Source organism: Dipodomys spectabilis, unplaced genomic scaffold (assembly GCF_019054845.1).
Source record: "Dipodomys spectabilis isolate Male_0828 unplaced genomic scaffold, ASM1905484v1 ptg000775l, whole genome shotgun sequence".
NCBI lineage: Eukaryota > Metazoa > Chordata > Mammalia > Rodentia > Heteromyidae > Dipodomys > Dipodomys spectabilis.
In genome coordinates, this window is record NW_024871452.1 from 4,387 (window position 1) to 22,966 (window position 18,580).

The 18,580-nt window shown below is 35.3% G+C and overlaps 1 pseudogene; it reads left to right on the forward strand.

Moving 5' to 3' along the window:
• Positions 1 to 6,671: 6,671 nt before the first annotated feature.
• Positions 6,672 to 6,784, forward strand: LOC122102250 (annotated as a pseudogene).
• The last annotated feature ends 11,796 nt before the right edge of the window (positions 6,785 to 18,580 follow it).

An 18,580-nucleotide genomic window follows, 5' to 3' on the forward strand; every position in this document is an offset into this window, starting at 1 on the left:
ACTGGAAGTGGTGCTGTGGCTCAAGTAGTAGGGTTTTTGCCTTGAACTCTGGGCCTGGGTGCTGTCCCTGATCCCTTCAGCTCAAGTCTTATGACCAAGAAAATAATGCTTGAGTGAAATGGGTTAAATATTCTGACCACCATTAAGATTCTGTGGCACAGAAACCAGAAAAACACGTGGTCCACTTCCTACTATGATGAACCTCAGATCCCTAAGAGCATGGAGTGCATGATCTGTCAGTCAAACACGGCCTGGAGAAACTTGTAAGACCCTACTGTTGCTGTTCACAAGAGTATGGATCTAAGACAAAAACCCTCTTTGCCCAAGCCAACTATACCCCTTGCTTCTGTAGGTATCGGGAGGGATGATTGGCATATCTGGGAAACTTATCAAGATGCACTGAAATCCAAACCTTGAAGAGATGCGCAGTAATCAGTAAATATAGCCAGGGGAGATGTCTAATGGTATTGTGGGGGACCAGTGTTGTAGACCTTCCTGGAAAACTAGAGTAGAACCTGTACTTTAGTTCAATTGACCATCCCTTTCACCATAGCATTTCATCCACCTGTCCATTATCAAACATTTTATACTAGTTAGGAGAGACCCCTTCCCTAGAGGGTCATTCGTATGTCCTAATTACTTAGGTGGTTTTCAGGATCCCCCCCTCCAAAGTTTCCAAAAAGTTCAAAGCCTGAAACCAGACAGCACCTTATGAATAAATTTTATTCTTATGATTAGTATAAATAAAATATTTTGGGGGTTGGGAATATGGCTTTGTTTGTCCAGCATGCATGAAGCCCTGGGTTTTATTCCTCAGAATCACATAAAGAGAAAAGGCTGGAAATAGCACTGTGGTTCAACTGGTAGAGTGTAAGCCTTGAGCAAAAGAAGCTCAGGGAGCCCCAGGACTGGCAAAAATAAAATATAGAGTAGAATAAAATCAAAAGAGGTTTGTAAATTATACTAAAAAAAATTGTAACCCATAAACTAAATGCTCTAGTAGGATGGCATGGGTAAATTAGCTCTAGAAACATTATCTGACAAGGGAAGAGCTTCTGTGGTGATTGGAGACCAAAGCTGCACAAAGACCTTTTTTTGGGAGGGAGAAGGGGAAGTCCGGTCATGGAGCCTAAACTCTGGGCCTGGGCACTGTCCCTCAGTTCTTCAGCTCAAGGCTAGCGCTCTACCACTTGAGCCACAGTGCCACTTCCAGCTTTTTTCTTTTTTGCTTATTTGGTGCTGAGGAATCGAACCCAGGGCCTCAGGCATGCAAGGCAAGCACTCTACCACTGAACCACCTTCCCAGCCCCTGCACAAAGACCTTAGAAGGTTTGAACATTGGCAAGTGAGTTAACTAAAAACTCAGACGAAGAGCTGGGAAGGTGGTTTAGCAGTAGAGTGCTTGTCTTGCATGCATGAACTCCTGGGTTCAAAACCTCAGCACCATGTAAGCAGAAAAAGCACTGTGGCTCAAGTGGTAGAGAGCTATCCTTAAGCTGAAGAGCTGAGGGACAGTGTCCCGGCCCAAATTTCAGGCCTCACAACCGACAAATCCAAGAACAAAGAAAAGAAAAAAGAAAAAAATAATATGGGCACCGGTGGCTCACACATGTAATCCTAGCAACTCTGAAGGCTAAGATCTGAGGATGGTCATTCAAAGCTAGGCAAGGCAGGTAAATTCTGTGATACTCTTATCACCAATAAACCACTCAGAAAACTGGAAGTGGTGTTGTGGCTCAAGTGGTAGAGGACTAGCCTTGAGCTGAAGAGCTGAGGGACAACACCCAGGCAAAGAGTTCAGTTCCAAGACCGACCAAAAAACAAAACAAAACAAAACAAAACAAAAAAACAAAGGCAAGCTACACCTAAAGCGTTTTCTACCAAGAGGGAGGAAGGGTTTCCTACCAAGAGGGAAGGAGTTTTGGGCGTTTCTATCTAACAAGAATGCAAGTTTCCCTTTTAGTGGGCAGGGGCATTGCCATCTAGTAATGAGGGTGTTAATTAAAAAATTGGTCAAAATATGATTCAGTTTCATAATGTCCAGATAAATGTCTAATGTTTGACTTGTGAAAACATCCTACTTGGGGAAATCCAAACACTCTTAATGCCCTTAAAGTGATCATGCTTAGTTCCAGGGCCTCAATGGACCCTCTACTTAATCTTATGATATGATTGCAAATTCAATCTTGGAGCAGACACTTTGTGTATGTCTTCCAATTTTGAGTTTACCCAGATTCAAATTGAGACTGAATAAGTGAGGAAATACTAGGGTGATTCTGTCCACATACGGAGTACTGCTATTACTGTGTTGCAGGGAGGCCACACAAGAGGTTCTATTTGTGCCGTCATAGAGCCCAGACCCCATGTGCATGAAATTCATGATAGGTCAGCAAAATGTGATCCGAGACAACTTGGAACACCTTGTTTCTCTTCTCAGAAGCAAGAGTCTATTTCAAAAACCCTTGAAACTGATCAGCTCCATTCTTTCTAGGTCAACTACCTGGGGAAAATTGAATATTTCTGGGAAACTTATCTGGATGTAGTGAAGATGAGCAGTAAGTACAAATCATAGCCAGGGAAAATGTCTGGTGGTATTCCAGGAGACCACTATTGAAGATGTTACTGGCCAACTGGAGTGGAATCTGTGCTTTGGTTCCATTGGCCAATCCATACCTGACCATTCTCAAACACCTTAAATTAAGTAAGAAGAGACTTCTTAGCTAGTGGGTCATTCAAACTTCATATTTGCAAATACAAACTACATATTTACAAATTTCATATTTACTTAGGAGCTTAAAGAGCTTCAAGCTAGAAACCAGAAAGAGCAGCTTAAATTAGTTTTATTCTGTTGATCTCCACAATCTATGATCTCCATAATCGAATTATTCCAATAGGTGCTTTTATTTATCAGCTGGATTTGTTTACTGGAAATGCCACCATGTAAAAGTAACTAGGAGCCACTGGTAGGATTGAATGGGAAAAATTTGGTCTAAATATAATACTTGACCAGATAAGATGGTGATAAGTGAAATGAACCCCACCATAGGGGCACAAGTGTTTTTTGTCATTTCTTGTTATTGTTTCTAACATATTTATAATGTTCCATGTGATTTTTGTTTCTTTGTATGCTGTCCCCCAAAAAAACAGCATAACCCATGTTTCCAATGTTTTTGATGTTGGTGCCCGCCATCTTGTATATACACTTCTCTAGTTTGGGGAGGAAAGGGAAAAAACAGAATACTTAAATGGGAATACAGGTTGACCCATTGTAACAATGAGATGCACAAGGCACTGTTGAAAAACAAACTTTACAATTTAGGCGGGGTTCGGGGGGAGTGTATAGGGTAGTTTTGAAGCTAAGAGGTTAGGGATGGTAGGGGACATATAAAGGAGGAGGTAACAATGCTTGATAGAAAATGTATGCTTTACTTTGCTCATGTAACTAACCCTCTGTACAGTATTTTTAAAATAAATATATAAAAATAAAAGAATAAATATACTTCAAAGGTAATCTGTGTGGTGGTTGGAGGCCAATGATACTGAAAAACTTACAAGGATTGAATACTGGAAACAAATTACCTAAAAACTGAAATGATCCTGAGTATAATCCTAAATGCTCAGTTGACTGAATTTTGTGTTTGAAGCCAACCCAGACAGGAAAGATGAGACTTTTATTTCCAATAAAGGTGCAAAAAAAGATAGTACTGGAGTTGTGGCTAAAGTGGTAGCCTTGAGTAAAACTGCTCTGGGACAATGCCCACAGCATGAGATCAAACCCAAGACCAGCTCCCAGTCACTTATAAAAAAGGTTGGGTGTCTGTGTGTGGTGGCAGATTCTTTTACAAGTTTGATGATAGAACAAGCATTTCAACAATGAGTCATGGTGTCAATATTACCTCTTTAGTAATTGTTTTCATAGTAATGTGTGCTTTATCTCTTCTATAAAAGGTTTTTTTTCTGTGACTGACTGTAAAACTGCCTTAATCAAACCCTTTTTTAAATCAAAATATCTTATTGGATACTGCTGAATAGGAAAGTCAATGATTATTTTTTGGAAGAAAAGAAAGCAAAATCAGATGGGAGAATTGTAGAAGTTAAATCTTGAAGTGCTTGACTGATATAAGCATTGCCCTTGTAAAGGTAGTCAAAACCTTACCAATGCTATTTTAGAGAAGTGCTAGGGGCTAGAGGCATGGCAATAGTAGTAGAACAACAACTGGGTAAAAGTTGTTTATTTTTCATATGGCCAGGTGTTCAGATTTGGTTGATTATTAAAGCTTTTGACTAGTTTGAAAGGAGTCAAAAGTTTGAGCCATCATAAAAGATGATACCAAAGCTCAAATTCATGGGAACCAGTGGTGGGCTGCCTATCCAGTGTGCTTATTCAACTTCGACATGCGACAGCATGCCTTCTGCAGGAGTAAACTTTGCCTTGCTGAGATGGTGTTTGTAGAATACCTTAATTGCCCCCGGTTTTTCCAACACAGATCTTCTGTGCCATTCATGAGGGATCTTAGGAACCCCTCATAGGACACACATCCAGCCGCCCTGTTGAGCCAACCTCCTGGATGGCCTAAACATGCCATCCTTAGTAGCTGATAATGGAACTAGGTATAAAGTTAATCTGCAACATAAGTAAGAGCCACAAACAGGCACCCTCAGAAGCAAGCAACCTCATGCATTGGCCTTGGTAGAACAAAATGAAACTATGTATCCTGTTTTGGTACTTGTGTCTTTGTAGGGATGGTGTATGAGAGAAGTGTCTTAGATTCAGGCTCTTAAATTCTTTCTGTCTAAGAGTCTTGATCTGCAAATTCATTTGTCCAGCTAGGAAGAGTGAAAAGTTGGAGATGGAGTCATCTCTGAGAAAAATCTCTAATAATGGAGTTGAGAAAAGGGAGGAACAAGAAACACAGACTGAAGGGCAAAGTGTACCAAAAAATCTTACTCCCATTACAGCATGTCTCTGTGATTTAAGAATTGTAAACCTAGGAATCCCAAGAAAATTGGAGCTAAAAAGCCTCCATCATACATTGTAGGGAAAGATATGAAAATATGTGTTAAGGCTGATTTTTATTTTTGAGCACTATTTTAATGTTCATTTGGTAAACTAAATCCTCTATATTCCTGTCTCTGTGTAAATACCCATCAACATGAAATATAAAGTGATTTTGTTTAAAAAAAATGACTCAGAAGAAATTATAAATGCAAAAACAATCTTCACAGAAGCAAACTCTCAGAGATATTTCATGACTTTGACAAGGATAAAGTGGTAAAGTTAGTATAAATTTAGAAGTATGACAATGCACAAAAACATAAAAAAGATACTCATATATTTCATTATATAACCCAAAGCAGAAAGCAAATGTTGTTTAGATGATTTTTTAAAACCCAGTCTCTCAGGTACTGGGAAGTGGCTCAATGGTAGAGTGCCTGCCTTGCATGCATGAGGCCTTGGGTTTGATTTCTCAGCCTCACATAAGCAGAAAAAGATGGAAGTGGTGCTGTGGCTCAAGTGGTATCACTAACCTTGAGCTGAGGGACAGCACCAGGTCCCAGAGTTCAAACCCCATGACCAATAAAATAAAAATAAAAAACAAAACAAAACACAGTCTCTCACTTTTGTGCCCTCAACTCTGTAATAACTCTCCTTGAGCCTAGGGCTAATATTTTAGGTGAGGACATACATTAACACTCTTGAATCAGACTCCACTTGATCATTTTTTAAATACATATTTTGTTCTAAGTTTCCTCTTTATAAATTCACATACACCTATAAAAAATGGTGTGGCCATCCCAGTAACCTTCTCAAAGTACTTTCTAATGACAACTTACAAAAAGTTGTATTATATTACAACAAGAAAAACAATGCTAAAAATAAAGAAAACCAATTATGAGATATTAATGAATAATAAAATAAAAAACAAAACAATTACCAGTGTTTTCAGTATTTGAAGTGTACTACAAATTAGATTTTATTATTGTCATATTTCTTTACATTTAACACTGGCTAAGATTATGATGTTCCACAAGAATTTTATAGGCTATGAGTAGTGTTTAAAGACACCCACTAAGATTACTATTTATAGTTCATCTCATAATTTGTATATGGCTTATATCATCATTTGTTCCTCATTAACATATGAAGTAAGGAAAGCCTACAGTTTTAACAGAAACTGTGTAGTTAACATAGTCAACTCTTTATTCTGCTCCTTTACACAAAGACTTTGCAACTTCTCATTACTAAACTTTCTATAAAATCTGAAATGTACATACTTAGTAGTACTTATCTGCTACCATAAATCTTAAATACTTTATAGAAAAGTATTATGACCTGCCAAACAGTCCCAGTTTTTGGCATATATAAGCAAATTCCCAAAATTAAATATATTGAAAACATTAAAACTTTTAACAAACCTTAACACTTGCTGCAGTGTTCATTATGGCAGGTACCTTGTATAGAATAATTGAATTCCTCCTCCACATCTCTTGAACAACAAATATCTGGAATTATTTTGTTTTTGACATGTCAATCTTGACTTTATTCTTAAATGTGTACTTATGTAAGAAGTACATGGTTCTAAAATTTCACGAAAATTCTTTTAAACTTACTTTTTGTTGAATTGTCTAGTTAAAGAAAATCAATTACAATTTATATATAAAAATGTTCTGTGCACAATTCTGCATCACATACACTAACATTGGAATGATACAGAGAAGATTAGCATGGCCACTGCGCAAGGATGACAGGCAAATTCCTGAAGCATTCCATCGCCCAATTTTTTAGGAAATGGAAAGACTTGGAAAAAAAATTATTAATTGAAGTAAGCCAAGTCCAAAGAAACTTAGATCCCATGGTTTCTCTAATTTTCAATAACTAATGTATGTCTACAATAAGCAGAAAAGGCCAAAAGTTATGTGTATATGACCAGATACGATTATGTTAACGGAAATGAAACCCATGTTAGGGACACAAGTCGTTTTTTTTTTTCTTGCTATTGCTTCTCATGTACTTGTAACGTGCAGTGTGTTTTTTTTTTTTGTTTCTTTGTATGTTCGTCCCCCATGCTATAATACCTGTTTTCACTGTATTTGAAGTTGATGCGCCTACATCTTGTATATACTCTCCTCTAATTTGGTGAGGGGAAGGAAAAAAAAAAAACAAAATGATTGAATAGGGATACAGGTATACCCATTGTAACAATGAGATGCACAAGACACTGTGTTGTAAAGTGAACTTTACAATTGAGGCGGGGAAAGGGAGGAAGTTAATGGACTTGTGGAGGTGGGAGGGAAGGGATGTAGGGGAACAATAAAGGAGGAGGAAACAATGCTTGTTAGGGAATGTACTCATTACCTTGCTCATGTAAGTGTTACCCCTATGTACAGTATTTTTACAATAAGAACGTATAAAAATTTTCTGAGATGGAAGAGTTTATTTCCTTTATTTTACTCATATAATATCGTTAGCAAAGGAATTCATGCAAAACTCCGATATGAAGGCATTTTGAATACATATGTGGGTGAATGCACGCATGTGCTCAAGTACTTGAATGTGTGTTGACGTGCTCAGTGTTTGAAATCAGGGCTTCAAGGTCTTGCTGGGCCTTTTTCCTCTAGATTGATGAGCTACTAAATGAGCTACATCTCCATTCTTGGCCCTATGCTAGTTCATTAAAATTTTTGAAAAATAATCTCCTGAATTTATTTTGCCCTGATTGGCTTCCAACTGCTATCCACAGATCTCAGGCTCCTGAGTAGATATCCAGAGTAGTTAGGATTACAGGTGTGACAAACCAGCAAAAGCATTCAGAATAACGTTAAAAGTAGAAGAAAATTTACTTCAGAGGGCATGTTTTAGCATCTCCAATTTTAAAGCATTTTGGAGTGATTATTTATGATTTTTTTTTCTTTTTGGATACTTATAAGACAGTAGGTGATGATATTTAAAAGTTTTAGTACTTTTTAAAGAGGATACTGGAATTGTGGGACAGAAGAAATTTGCCTCTCTTTGGACCTCAATGTATAAGCTCAGTTCTGTGCATGATAACCCAGTGTCACCAACACAATCTGTATTGAAGACAAATGTGATAGAAAACAATCACCATGGGCAATATTTACTATGCTATTATTTCTTGGACAATATGAATATTGAATTGAGAGTGTAATAGAATGGAGAGATTTTATCCACCTTTTGTGTATTGCTGAAAGACTTTCGGAAACTTTGACTCATTTCTTTCCCCACTGTGTGTGTCTTTAGGCCTTGCACTTACTGCATTTAATTACAATTTTTCCCAACACTAAAATGGTAATAACATTAACATTATAGCAAATGTTATCTTAACAATTAAGGGAATAAAACTTGTGAAATACTTAAAATAAACTTCTAGGAATGAGCTTTGAGTTTAGCCAGCAATCTTTTATAAATACTAAATAGAACGTCATAAGTAGTACAGAAACCATTATATGTAGTGAACAACTAGAAGTAATATCTATTGATCATGCTCTGCTTCCAAGGAAGCCAGGTGGATAACTTCTCATGCTGTAAATCAAACTGGTTATGTTATGTCTTGATAGTGTAAAAATATCAGGGACAGAATGATGAAGGAATATTGTAGACTGATGTGAAATCCATATGAAAATGTGCAAAACTGATAAAACATAAAAGTATCTGAGCAGTATTTTGTGTTTTACAACATTTAAGTTACATCGCAAAGATAAAGAAGTCATAGAAGAATAAATTCTTTTTTGTTGTCCTATCATAGCTCCTTAAAAGGATGAACTCTTTCCTCATTCTTATACAGGCATCATCGGATGAGAGGAACTGTAGTTTTTTGTTGTTGTTGTTTTCTTCCTTCCATTTGTTCTTCAGTTTGAAATCTGAGCTACTTGAGACTGAAAGAAACCAAGGGAAATTAGACAAACAGGCTTTGGAAAGAACAATCAATGTAAAATAAATAAACTACAGCCTTGTAACAGGTCTAACTAAATTGAGTTATATAGTGTCCATTTTTAACAGAAAATGATGTAAGCAATACCATGTTATTGAAAACTGAAAAATGTTAAGAGTTGCTTCATTTTTTTTATTTTCTACTACCTTGAATTAATTATTGATCTGATTTAGCGAGATTAAAGATGAGATTAACCAGAACCTGGATCAAAAATGGACAAAAGTTCTGAATAGACATGTTCTCCATAAGCCCTGAAAATTGCCTGTGGGTTTACAAAGTTGTGTTTAATACAACTTCTATGCTGCCTTAATGCTTTTTGAGCAGAAGTCATTAGAGAAATATAATTCAAAATTAGTATGAAACAACTTCATAACTATTATAACTCATCAAAAAATCAATGGATCCAGTTATGTTGGTAAAGGCTTGTAATTCCAAGCATTTAGGAGGTTGGATTTAATTCTAAGGCCAGTCTAGGGTACTGCAGATAGTAAAAACCTGCCCTTTATTACCTTTGAATAAACGGTAATAATGTTGGTGAGAGTGTGGAGAAAAGGAAATTTTCTACACTATTGGTCAAAAAACAGTTTAGTATTCTCGTTGTAGAAAGTAGTATGCAAGTTTTTAAAGAAATCCAAAGTTGAGATATCATCTGATCCACCAATCATGTGATTATTTCTCTCTGCGTACCTCATAAATATATCTGTAGTTCATTGTTATTCACATTATTCACAAGAGCAGCCAAGATATAAGTCAATGTTTAGTGTTCAACTACAGACTAATAAAGCAACTGTGGTACATGCACAAATATCTTTTTCTGTTTCATCTTCAAAATAACAAGAGACTGCTCCCATTAGCCACAACTTACAATGACCTGAAAGATGTATTCGAAATGAATAAAAATGTTGTGTTCTGATCTTTGTAAACACACACACATACACACACACACACACACACACACACACACACACAAAAACTCAAATATTAAGACAGATTTTTTTTAAAGTAAAGCAAAGTGGAAATTCTGGGGCATTTAGTTCACAATGTAGAAGATACTAGATATACAGTATGAGGTATAGAGTTGAAATGTACAACATGAGGATACAGGGGACAACAGTGGCCTTACATAGGAATGAAGCTAAGTAAGTAGGAGTTGTTCTTCCTAGTAGGGGTTGCTCTTTTAGTGGTTCTTCTTTTAGTAATTGAAAAGATGAATGTAATTCTTTCAATATACCTGTCTGTTTGCAGAAATGATAACAAACAATATTGTAATAATGTTGCATACTCAACATAGAACAAACTGTCAAATTAAAATACATGAGATTATCCTTGATGTAAACTAATTATTACAAATAAGGGAAACCATGGGAACTATGTTTCTTTAAGTCTGGTTTATTTTACTTAATATGATTTTTTCCAAGACATTCCATTTCCTTACAAATGAGGTGGTATCTTTCTTTCTGATGGAAGCAGGATACGTGTGTCTATGTGTGTATGTAAGTGTGTGTGTCTCATTTTCTTGATCCATTCATCTACTGAGGGGCTTCAGAGTTGATTCCACATCTTAGCTATGGTAAATATTACTGTGATAAACATAATTGCGCTGGTAGCTTTAGTGTGGCCTTGTTTGTGATCATCTGGTTAAATGCCCAGAAGTGGGATTACTGGGTCATAGGGAGCATTATTGTGTACATCAAGGATAATCTTAGTAGATGAGTAGAATAACTCAATAGCTATGTACATATGACCGTATAGGGTGATTCTAGGTGAAATGAACTCCAAGAAATATTCTTTGTTGTTGTTGTTCTTAATATACAACATGATTTATTTTTATCCTTTTGTGTTTTCCCCACCTATGGTTTATCCCCTGTAGTCACTGTATTTGATTTTGAGTCCCTGGGTATTGTAAATATGTTGGTCTGAACTGGGGAAGGGGAAGGAAAAAAAACAAAATAGTGAGACAAAAGACAAAGGGGGAACCTATGCAACAGTGATACTCACAAAACAATAGGTTGGAAACGGATCTTGGGAGGTGTATTGGGAGGGAAGAGGGAGAAAAATGGGTAAAGGGGTAACAAGTTAGAAAAGAAATTAATTCTTTACCTTAATTATGTAACTATAACCCCTCTGTACATTACCTTGACAATAAAATTTAAATAAAAAATAAAATAAAATATATGAGAGCAGCAATACAGTCAGTGGGATTAGGGGAAATTCTGTACTATACAAAGAAAAGTAGAACAACTATGGAGAGCAACAATTTGACTTTAACGTAAGAAGTAATAAACTAGCATACAGATTTTCAGCCTCATGTCAGTCACTAAAAAGGGAAAACAAAATGCATAATTAGCAAACCAATAGAGATAAAATAGAAAACTAAACAATTGAGGTGAAGGGGTGACTTGGATCAAGTATAACAAATGACACAATTAGAAAACAATAACAAGGTGGTCAGTTTAAAAAACATAGGGCTGGGAAGGTGGCTCAGTGGTAGAGTGCTTGCCTTGCATGCATGAGGCCCTGGGTTCAATTCCTCAGCACCACATAAGAAAAAAGAAAAAAGCCGGAAGTGGCGCTGTGGCTAAAGTGGTAGAACGCTAGCCTTGAGCTGAAGAGCTGAGGGACAGCGCCCAGGCCCAGAGTTCAGGCCCCACAACCGGACCCAAAAAAAATAAATAAATAAAAAATAAAAAACATTACCCATAATTCTATTAAATGTTGTTTACATCACAATTTGTTAGAACTATAATTCAAATCACAGTTTAATAATATGTCATTTTAATAATAGTTTACTTATTATTGATTACTTCATATTCAATGTTTAATATATAATTTTATTTTCTGCAGATATAGAAAAGAAAAAGTGAAACTAATATTAATAAATTAATGTAATAATTCAAAATGTATCCTACACTTAGCACTCATCTTAACATGAAAAAATAAATTATTGCACATGACTCCTGGTATTAGGTGGAAGGGTTCAGCATTGTAGTAAAATTCACACCACACAATACAGGAGGGTATTACTCCTCTAATCTAGCTTAAATTGTGGAAATTTGAATTTTACATGCATTTTTAATTCCTGTCTAAGTGACATGTAAAACATATACAATCATATACACGAGGAGTATTTCAGATAATACTTAAAAGTCACATTCATTAATTAAATTTTTATTATTTTGTACCAAATAAATATTTAGAGACTGGATTTCTGAGTAGATGATGGTGTATATGTCCCAGATTATTCATATTGAGGCTTATTTTATATTTCTGACTTTGTTTCTACAGTCAGATTTAATTTTCCATAAAGGGTTAAGTGCATTATATAGGATATATGAAAGTAAACTGAATGTTTATTCCAGTAATCCTTTGCCACTTGTCTAATCCCAATATAATTCATCCATGTGTTTAAAGTAATGAAAATAACAACAGATAAAAGAAAGATAAATCAGTCTGTAGTAGACAAGTATTTTCACCTTTATTTTCACAGTTGGTCCTCTTTTACACTACAGAATATTCTTGGGAAAATGTGCTCCAGGCTGGCCACAACTGCAGAATATTATGGTTTGATGTATGATAAGAGAAGGAAGGAAGGAGACCTTCCTTCCAAAAGTCTGCTCCATGGGATGTGATCTGCTTCATGGTGCTGAATTGGAAATGAACATTTTTCATGCTCAACCTTGAAAAGCCATCTTGATAGACCATTTCTATAAGTGGTTACAGAGGATTATTGATGGCTTTGCAAGGATGCCACATTGCCTCTTTTTGAGACAATTAACAGGTATTTAGTCAGCTGTTTCTTTGTATCTTTAGGAGAAAAACCTATTGACTCTAGGTCAGAGGATCACTGGGACCCAGAGAAGCTACTATCTTGTATAGTAATCCTAGACCTCTAAAAAAAAAAAACACACAAAACAAACAAACAAACAAAAACTCCAGTAAGCACAGCCAGTCATGTCTGCTATCACAGCCTACATGAAGTCAGGCAAGAAACAGAAGCTGAAAGTCATTTAGCTGATAAATAATATATTTTTTATGAGGTAGACTGAAATGAGACTCCAGAGAGAGGGTCAGAAAGACTGAACGGAGACACTAAAATTGATCACACAAAGATTAGAAAGTAGAGTTCCTTGTAGAACAAATAAATCATAGATTAGAAAGTAGAATTCCTTGTAGAACAAATAAATCATAGAAAGCCTATGCATGTAAGAACAAGACAGATCTTAGTCAGATTTAGTAAGGGTCTGTCAAGTCTGTTAATTTATTTAAAAAACCAGCTGATTTGCTGATTCATTCTATGTTTTATTTTGTCTTTATTTACTTATTTCTGATTTAATTTTTTTATTTGTTTCTGTCTATTGTTTTGGGTTTGGGCTTCTTCCTGTTTTCAAGGAGCTTGAGCTACATAAGTAAAATATTCATTTGAGATTTCCCCAATTACTTGATGGAGGCACACAGAGCTATAAATTTTCGTGTAAGTACTACAAATATCAGAGTAGCTGGTATTTTGTGTGTTCATTTTTGTTAAATTGTAGAAACTTTCAGATTTCCATTATAATCCCTTCAGTGTTGCACTGGTCATTCAGCAACTTTTTGTTCAGTCTTCATTGGTTTGACAATTTTTTTGCTTTAGCTGTTTAATACTAAGTTTATTCTGTTATGGTCGGACAAGAAATTGGAATTCAATTAATTTTTCTTTCAATTTGAACAGAATTTCTATGTGACATAGGATATGTTCTATTTTGAAGAATCTTCCATGAGCTGCTGCGAAGAATGTATAGTCTGACATTGAATGTATATCCTGTAGATGTCTGTAAGGGATAGGTGGTCAATATAGTGATTTAGGTCTGCAGTTTCTTGGTTGATTTTTTTCCTGCATAACCAATCCATGGAAGGGAATGAGGTGTTGAGATGTCTTTTTAGGTTAAGTAGTATTTGGTTGACGAAGTGGGATGCTGCAGTATTCAGGGCATTGATATTTAGACTTGTTATATCCTCCTAATGGAGAGTTGCTTTTATCAATATGTCTCTTCCCACTAATTTTAATTTGAGTTCTATTTTACCTTATGTTAGTAATTCTGCTGTGGACTGTTTATGGTCTCCATTTGCTAGAAAATTTTCCTTTCAGCCTTTTAGTTTGAGTATGTGTTTGTTTTTGTCAATAAAATGTGTCTCTTTTAGATACTATATGGATGTGTCTTGTTTTTTGATACTAATCTCTAATCTATGTCTTCTATTTGGAAATTTAAGTCCATTGATATTGAGAGTTAAGACTGAGAAATATCTGATAAATCCTGCTATGTTATACACCTGCTGTTAGGAGCTGTGCCTCATCTACTCTTAATATATTTACCTTGTTCTGTAGTAGGGAGCATTTTATATAACCAGTTCCTCTTCCTCTTCTTCTTGATCTTCTCTATGTAGGATATATTTGATTAACTTCAATCCTGCTGATTTGGTGGAAATACATTGTTTAAAATTTTCTTTGTCATGAAATATGTTTATATATCCTTTAAATGTAAAGGAGAGTTTGGCTTGGGACCATATTCACGGTTGGTAGTTGTTTACCTTTAATGTTTGTCATATATAATGCCAGGCTCTCCTTTTTACCATATCAGCTAAGAAATCTGTATTTATTCTGACTGTATATCCTTTATAAATAATTAAACTTTTCTCTATGGCAGCTTTAAGAATCCTTCCCTTGATCATTAATGATCCTCTAATTGATTATGATCTGGTGGTGGATTGTTCAGTTCTAGAATTCTGTTTGGTTTCTAAATACTTCTCTTCTCTGCATGAGTCTATCTCGTTGGATGTTTGGCATGTTCTCTGCTAGAATTCTGTAATATGCTTCCCATTCATTTATTTTCTTGCTCTTCTCCTTCTTGACCCCTATTTCCCTGAAATTTGATCTTCTAACTGAGTCTTGAAATTCTGGCAAGATCATTTCTTATTTCTTGGAGTTTTTCTAAATGACTATCTCCTCTTTCCTATTAGGCCTATTCAGTCTTTGACCCTGAGATTATCTTCTATGTCATCTTTTTACTGTAGAGACATTCTACTTTATTTTTGATTTCCCTGTCTTTTAATTGGTCATTTTTAGGGGTTCTATCCCTTTATTAATGCTTTGTTTTAGGTCTTGTATGGACTTTCTGTACATTTTTTCTTTGGTTGGGGGAGTTGCAAGGGCTGTTTTCTTAGCTGTGTCTTCTCTTATATCTTTTAACTAGGCATCCATTTTATTCCTGGACTCCTTTGTATTCTCAGAATTTATTTATCTTTCTGTTTGTAGTCTCCGTGAATTATTTTTCTAATGATTGGTTGGTCTCATCTTGTTCACAAATTTTCTTGTAGAGGTTTTCTATCTTTCCATTAATCACATTTTTCAGTCGTATATGTAATGTATTTTGGTAACTATCTTCTAGATCCTTGATTGTCTGTTCTAATGCCTAGTTATTTACTGTGTGAATTATACTACCTTGACATCACTTTTCTTGTATTTTTCCGATTTGTTCTGTCCATTTGGAGGTTTTCTTTTTGGGGGATCTATGATCTTAATAGGTGAATCTCTATGTTCTTGGTTGATTTTGAGGTGTTGGTTTGGTCTTCTGTTGTGATTTGCTTTTCTGGAATTAAGTTTTTGTTTCGACAATTAAGTGTAGGAGTAGAGACCAGTGTGGTGAGATGTGATTTTCATACTTGTGGTTCCAGTGACAGTTCGGACTGTCCAGTGGTATGGTGAATTGTCTCTCGTTATGGATGTGGCTTTCTTTAATGTACATTTCTGTTCTTGCTTTTTTCCATGTTACCCTTTTATTTTCACACTGCAAATGTACTTTTGAATATGTTGGCCAACACAGTCACAGGAGTCACCTGCCTGGCTGGACACCTTTTCATAGATTTCTGTTTTCTTGTGAAGACCGTATAAAATCTTCTTTTGAATTGTATATTATAGCTGACTTGGTGTGACCCTCTAGAAGAGGAGTCCTTGCTAGGACTCTAAATCTCTATTTTATCAAAGAGAGCTAGAATAAACTTCTGTTGATCTTCTGCCATTGTTTTTCCTCTTCCTCAGATTTATTTTTTATATTGTGGACTTTTTCACATAATTTAGGATTTCTGATTGTTGTATCAGGTTATTTTTGTTTTTCTGTTTGTGTTACTTTGAAGTAGTGATTTCAGGCTTGTATTAAGAGACAGTAAAGTATGGAATGTGTATTAATTGAGGGAAAGAGAGCAAATATTTTAACTTATTTACTACACATGTAAATTAATATTAACCAAAGTTAATTAATTACTGATTTACTTTTCTGAGGATGAGTATAGTAGTCTTCGATATATTGGAGGAAAAGACTTTAGACTCATGACAACTGAAGACTTAGATTGAAATTACTGGCTAAACTTTCTTTTTCAGGAAAGCAAAAGCTCCATTTCTTTCATATTTGCATTATAAAATCATAATAGCTGCATGCTGAATTGTTTTCCTCTGCTATTTTCTATTCCATTCTTTATCCATTAAATATCTAGGGCTTTGAATGACCAACTCCTTAAATACCTATATTGCTTATATTGTGATATAAATCTCAGTAATATAAATATGAATTTATCTTTGAGTCTCATCTTGAGCTACATTCATATGTAATTTATGCAGTCTTAAGCAAGAAATCTTTTTTTTACTCTTTTCTATGTTTTAATCAATAAATCCATTCCCCTTAGAAATAAGCTCTCATCTTTTATATTGCTCCTGTAAACATCATGTTTTTGTAGTACTTTAACTGAAGTACATATAAAGATTGGAATAGGAAGACACTTTCCCGATTATCACTTTAAACAAAATTCTTGGGGACTATTTTATATGTAAAAATTTAAAAGTTCAATGCACATGTTCATAAATGAATAAGATCATGTTTAACTCAATCAGGCACAAGAACCACCACATCAAGAATCAATTTACTTAAAGGCACCAAAATATTGTGTTCATGAATATCACTCATTTTTAGAATATGATTAGTCAATACAAAGTTTATATTATATTTGATATATACATTGCCCCATTTGTTAGGAAATGGAAAGGCTTGGAAAAAATTATATTAATTGAAGTAAGCCAAGCCCAAAGAAACATAGGTCCCATTGTTCCCCTTATTTGCAATATCTAGTATATGTATGAGTCAAACAGAAAAGGTCAGATAATGTGATGTTAGGAAAATGAACCCTTAGTATGTATTTAAATTTTTTTCTTTCATGCATTTGTTTCTAACTCATTTATAAGATTATTTCTTTGTAGCTTTGGATGTCCATTCCCCACAGTATAACCCCTGCTTTCACTATATTTGAAGTCGGTATAATTTGTGGAGGAGATGGGGAAAAATAAGTCGTTTAAGGATACAGGTGGACCCGTTGCAACAACGAGAAGTACAAGTTGTCATGTCAAAAACGAACTTTACAACTTTGGTGCCGGGGGGGGAGGGTTAGGGGAGGCAGGAGGGAGGCTGGGAAGGGATGTGAAGGGTTAACAAAGGAGGAGGCTACAATGCTTGATAAGAAATGTGTTTATTATCTTGCCCGTGTAATCATAACCCCTCTGTACAGTATGTTCACAAAAAATAAAAAAATAAAAATAAATAAAACAGTTTATATTATATTTGAAATTTACAAAATAAAAATTACACTCAAATTTGCTCTGAATATCCTGTTTCCAGGAATATATTTATTCAGCAAACAGAGAAACAAAACATAAGGGTTCGTCACATAGAATGAAAGATGTAGTAGCAGACTGTCTCAAGATTTAAGTACATGCAAATCGTGTGAATTATTCAAAGATAGTATAAACATTCACAAAAGGATTTGTGATCAGAAGTGATAGGTAAGCAAAGTAACTGGAAAACTGTATATATAAATTGACCTCTCAATAAAGGATGAGAAGTATTCAATAAATGGGCCTATAGAAGATGATTCTGTATCTCTAACATACATACAGTATTCTACATTTTCCCATATACTCAGATTCTCTTAGCTCAGTTCCTGATCAATATTCTTCTGCTTTCATGATGTCAATTCCTACTAAAATAACAAGGTGTATTTTTTTTGGTTTCTAGAACCAATACATTTTAGTATTTTGGACCAGTAGTATGAATTCATGGAGTTTGACTTGAATGTAAAATTTGAGGATATTGTATTCAGACTACTGTTAATCGGCCTGAAGCATACAAAGAAACACAGGATACTAAGAACAAGGGACTTGATCTCAGGGAAACATACAGGTCCAGTCAATCAACTATAATTACAAAGGAATGGAATTGATCTCTGATGTGTCTGGGTGGCAGCTCTGTGTGTGTGTGTGTGTGTGTGTGTGTGTGTGAGAGAGAGAGAGAGAGAGATAGAGAGAGAGATAGAGAGAGAGAGAGAGAGAGAGAGAGAGAGGCAGAGAGAGAGAGAGAGAGAGAGAGAGAGAGAGAGAGAGAGAGAGTGGCTTCCATATTTACAGTCCATAGAGCATTACTTCTTAGGGAGCAGGTACTCATATCAGAGCTCTGATACAACTGTCATCACTTTTTACTGTGAAAAACACTTGCTTAATCTCTATTTAAAAAGGGAAAAATGAACTAACATCTTACATGATTGTTTTGACAATT